This window comes from Haliotis rubra, unplaced genomic scaffold (assembly GCF_003918875.1).
Source record: "Haliotis rubra isolate DU_JTF1 unplaced genomic scaffold, ASM391887v1 Scf285, whole genome shotgun sequence".
Lineage (NCBI taxonomy): Eukaryota > Metazoa > Mollusca > Gastropoda > Lepetellida > Haliotidae > Haliotis > Haliotis rubra.
In genome coordinates, this window is record NW_025766947.1 from 1,159,561 (window position 1) to 1,165,560 (window position 6,000).

The following is a 6,000-nucleotide window of genomic DNA, read 5'->3' on the forward strand; positions in this document are numbered from 1 at the left end:
AATACAACACTGACTACACCTACACCTTCCTTTACAACACCAATACAACACTGACTACACCTACACCTTCCTTGACAACACCAATACAATACTGACTATACCAACACCTTCCTCTACAACACCAATACAATACTGACTACACCTACACCTTCCTTGACAACACCAATACAATACTGACTATACCAACACCTTTTGTTCCTTTACACCAACAAATCCCAACTCTTTCCCCTCCCCTAGATCTCATACTCCACAAGTCATGAATACATGTGTCATGAACAAGTAAAGAATGTTTAAGTGGTTGCATATTCTTTGACAATGATAGTGTTGTCATCCATATGATCCTAGCTGGCGATTGATAAGTGAAAACATGTTTCATTACCCTTTACCAGTCTATATGCTGTCTCTGTTTGATTGAGATCTTTTTTTACCTGAGCTATGATACACACCCTATATATGATGTACACATTTAACACTTAAGTTCAATTATTGACCTCTATTGTGATTTTAATTCTGCAGTTAATTTGCTTTAGCACTAATGTGTTGTGATGTGGAGTGACTATCTAATATTGATTTTAAACTAAACAAGTATCACGTATACCAAGCTACTGCTAGCATTCATTCACCATCAGTCTAGCTTACAAGTATCTCACACACAATATGGTAACTATCTTGCTGTTGTATTTCTGTCTGTCTGATGGCACCTTTAGCTAGAAGTAAAGAATCTATGGTAAGCACACTGACTTTTCCACACTGACAGACCCTCCACAATATCAGCCCTTCCACACTGACAGACCCTCCACAATACCAGCCCTTCCACTCTGACAGACCCTTCACACTGACAGCCCCTCCACACTACCAGCCCGTCCACACTGACAGACCTTTAACACTACCAGCCCTTCCACACTGACAGACCCTCCTCACTACCAGCCCTTCCACACTGACAGACCCTCCACACTACCAGCCCTTCCACACTGACAGACCCTCCACAATACCAGCCCTTCCACACTGACAGACCCTCCACAATACCAGCCCTTCCACTCTGACAGACCCTTCACACTGACAGACCCTCCACACTACCAGCCCTTCCACACTGACAGACCCTCCACACTGACAGACCCTCCTCACTACCAGCCCTTCCACACTGACAGCCCCTCCACACTACTTGTCAGCCCTTCCACACTGACAGACCTCTCCACACTGACAGACCCTCCTCACTCACTACCAGCCCTTCCACACTGACAGACTCCTCACTACCAGCCCTTCCACACTGACAGACCCTCCCACCACCAGCCCTTCCACACTGACAGACCCTCCACAATACTCACCAGCCCTTCCACTCTGACAGACCCTTCACACTGACAGACACCAGCCCTTCCATTGTCTGGACAGACCCTCCACACTGACAGACTCCCTCTCCACACTACCAGCCCTTCCACACTGACAGCTCTCCACACTGACAGCCTTCCCATGATGGACTCCTCCACAATACCAGCCCTTCCATGACAGACCCATTCACACTGACATCCCTTCCACACTAACCTCTTTCCACACTGACACCCCCTTCCACACTACCAGCCCTTCCATTGACAGCCCCACACAGACAGACCCTCCACACTGACAGACCCTCCTCACTACCAGCCCTTCCACACTGACAGCCCCTCCACACTACCAGCCCTTCCACACTGACAGACCCTCCACAATACCAGCCCTTCCACTCTGACAGACCCTTCACACTGACATCCCTTCCACACTAACCGCCTTTCCACACTGACACCCCTTCCACACTACCAGCCCTTCCACACTGACACCCCTTCCACACTACCAGCCCTTCTACACTGACAGCACCTCCACACTACCAGCCCTTCCACACTACGAGCCACATGGGGCTGCAGTAAACAGGTCATGTACTGGATTTGCCAACCAGTTGTGATTTACTGTGGTTATTGTGGAGGGTGACCTGTGAGGCAGGGCTGTGGTAAGGTGGGTGTGGTTATTGTGGAGGGTGAAGGGCTGTGGTAAGGTGGGTGTGGTTATTGTGGAGGGTGAAGGGCTGTGGTAAGGTGGGTGTGGTTATTTTGGAGGGTGACCTGTGAGGCAGGGCTGTGGTAAGGTGGGTGTGGTTATTGTGGAGGGTGAAGGGCTGTGGTAAGGTGGGTGTGGTTATTGTGGAGGGTGACCTGTGAGGCAGGGCTGTGGTAAGGTGGGTGTGGTTATTGTGGAGGGTGAAGGGCTGTGGTAAGGTGGGTGTGGTTATTGTGGAGGGTGACCTGTGAGGCAGGGCTGTGGTAAGGTGGGTGTGGTTATTGTGGAGGGTGAAGGGCTGTGGCAAGGTGGGTGTGGTTATTGTGGAGGGTGAAGGGCTGTGGTAAGGTGGGTGGGTTATTGTGGAGGGTGAAGGGCTGTGTAGTGTAAGGTGGGTGTGGTTGTGGAGGGTGAAGGCAGGGCTGTGGTAAGGTGGGTGTGGTTATTGTGGAGGGTGAAGGGCTGTGGTAAGGTGGGTGTGGTTATTGTGGAGGGTGACCTGTGAGGCAGGGCTGTGGTAAGGTGTGTGGTTATTGTGGGAGGTGAAGGGCTGTGGTAAGGTGGGTGTGGTTTTGTGGAGGGTGAAGGGCTGTGGTAAGGTGGGTGTGGTTATTGTGGAGGGTGAAGGGCTGTGGTAAGGTGGGTGTGGTTATTGTGGAGGGTGAAGGGCTGTGGCAAGGTGGGTGTGGTTATTGTGGAGGGTGACCTGTGAGGCAGGGCTGTGGTAAGGTGGGTGTGGTTATTGTGGAGGGTGAAGGGCTGTGGTAAGGTGGGTGTGGTTATTGTGGAGGGTGACCTGTGAGGCAGGGCTGTGGTAAGGTGGGTGTGGTTATTATGGAGGGTGAAGGGCTGTGGTAAGGTGGGTGTGGTTATTGTGGGTGAAGGGCTTTGGTAAGGTGGGTGTGGTGGAGGGGGATGTGCTAAGGTAAGGTGGGTGTGGTTATTGTGGAGGGTGAAGGGCTGTGGTAAGGTGGGTGTGGTTATTGTGGAGGGTGAAGGGCTGTGGTAAGGTGGGTGTGGTTATTGTGGAGGGTGACCTGTGAGGAAGGGCTCTGACAAGGTGGGTATTGTTATTGTGGAGGGTCACCTGTGAGTCAGGGCTGTGGCAAGGTGGGACTTACTCACTGCCCCTGGTTTGTCCCCAGCTGGAGGGTGGGGTCACAGAGGGACGCATCATTGTGGACTATGTGGCCATCAAGGAGGACGAGATCTCGGTGTTCCGCGGCGAGTTGGTGCAGATCCTGGCCACCAATCCCACCAACATGTTCCTTGTTCATCGGGCGGCCAACCACAACTCCCCAGCCGCCGAGGGCTGGATCCCTGGACACATCCTGGGCCCCAAAGACATGGATGGCAGTTTAAAGTGAGTCAAATACCTGTCATTTCTGTAGCTCACAGGTACAAGTTAGCTCAGCTGGCCTGAACAAGGTCATGTTAACTTGTTTCCTTGCAGTGTTGCTGCAATACATTCATTACGTTTTCAATTTCTCAAAACAAATAAAATTTATTCACCTAAAAAGTGTTGATGGTATATAGTTATATCCGGGAATTCCATCCATTCCTCTGTTCTTCCGATGACACTGTATTTGATCCAATTACTTGAAAACTATATTTGGATGTCAGCTTCTTTACTTCTTTATTCCTTCATCAGGTAAATGGAAGACTAGGAATCAAATGTGTACATGTGAAACAACAACAGTCGTGAGGCCAGGAATTAATCCAGGCATAAATATTGCTGTTAGGTGCCCATGCACTGATAGGTAATGCTCAAAGGGGGATAATAGCACTGGTAAAACCAGCAAAGACAAGGAAGCCAGCACAAATAATAAAAGTCTCAAGCACGAGGCTGATATATTCCATGGCCAGGGTTCATTGCTGGTTGGGATCTCCTGATGTCATTAGCTTCTTGTAGTTTCCTTTGATGCCATTTGTTGTTGGAGGACATTACTTTAATGGTTTATCACAGTAAACCATCTGAAGCTAACCTTCCCTACACTGACCGGTTACCCTGCCCACCTAGTCTCAACAAGACCCTCAAGACTCCGAACCATGGAAAACCAAATAAAGAAGTAGTTTCCAATATTTGGAGAGGCAGTCAGTAGGATGGTCCTGCCAAAGTTGAACCATCCTACACCTTTCCATACAGTGAAAATGGCGAAACAAATTCAATGTCCGGGGATTGCAGGCTGTCCAATTGAATCATGTCAGTCCCCCCTGGCAAAATCCCAAACAATCAATGTATTGGCCACAAAGGCAATGGACTGAAGGACCCATAGCACATCAAGCAGGTTATTCCTCTGGCTTTAGACTACCAGATACAGGGCCCTGTGACTACTGATAACCTCAACACTGACCTTTGAACTTTTTGTAAAATACTGTCAGGTACTGTGATAGAGGAAGCTGAAATTTAACATGTAGGTTCCTCCCTATGGAGATGTCTTATCTTGTTCAGATAATTCTGATTTCTTATCGCTATTCAGCCTGTTCGTTCCATCCAACAGGGGGTGAACGTTATACACTTCTCCTCAAAACTACTTTATGGAGTTCATTTAGATTACACATGTGCTTTATAGGGACTCTAAAGGCGTGCATCTCATATTTTGATTTTGTATTTTATTTATTTTTCCAATTTTAATGCCGTTTGAACTTACATAAGTTTTGTTGAATTTCTCTCTGAATATAGTGAAATAGGGGATTAAGTCTATCCACTTCTCCACAAAAACTGCTCAACAGAATTGATTAAGCTTATACGTGTGTCTCATTGGGACTCGAAAGGTGTGCATCTCATAGTTGCATAGATGTTTATTGAACTTGTTCGTGAATTTTGTTCAATTATTGATCTTTATATGATAATAGGTTGTGTTATCTAACCCCTCAACACATTGTTTGTAGTGTTTTCAAGTACTTCAGTGGGACCCTGAATGTGTGAACTCTTCCTACAGCGGGGGTCCGTGTCCCTGGACACAATTTTTTCTTGTTTTGTTTTGTATTTTTTAAAATATGATTACAAATATAATAGCTAAAAGAAAAGGTTTTAAAATCTTATTCTTAGGAACCTTAAACATTGTTTGAGTGGAAATTACTGTCCAAACATAAAGAGGTACAAATTTCTTCAAGGTATTACTATTTACATCATACATCGGTGTCATTAACATTATACATCGGTGTCATTAACATTATACATCGGTGTCATTAACATTATACATCGGTGTCATTAACATTATACATCGGGTGTCATTCATTATACATTATATTAACATCGTGTCATTAACATTATACATCGGTGTCATTAACATTATACATCGGTGTCATTTACATTATACATCGGTGTCATTAACATTATACATCGGTGTCATTAACATTATACATCGGTGTCATTAACATTATACATCGGTGTCATTAACATTATACATCGGTGTCATTAACATTATACATCGGTGTCATTAACATTATACATCGGGTGTCATTAACATTATACATCGGGTGTCATTTACATTATACATCGGTGTCATTAACATTATACATCGGTGTCATTAACATTATACATCGGTGTCATTAACATTATACATCGGGTGTCATTAACATTATACATCGGGTGTCATTTACATTATACATCGGGTGTCATTAACATTATACATCGGTGTCATTAACATTATACATCGGTGTCATTTACATTATACATCGGTGTCATTTACATTATACATCGGTGTCATTAACATTATACATCGGTGTCATTAACATTATACATCGGTGTCATTAACATTATACATCGGTGTCATTAACATTATACATCGGTGTCATTAACATTATACATCGGTGTCATTAACATTATACATCGGTGTCATTAACATTATACATCGGTGTCATTAACATTATACATCGGTGTCATTAACATTATACATCGGTGTCATTAACATTATACATCGGTGTCATTAACATTATACATCGGTGTCATTAACATTATACATCGGTGTCATT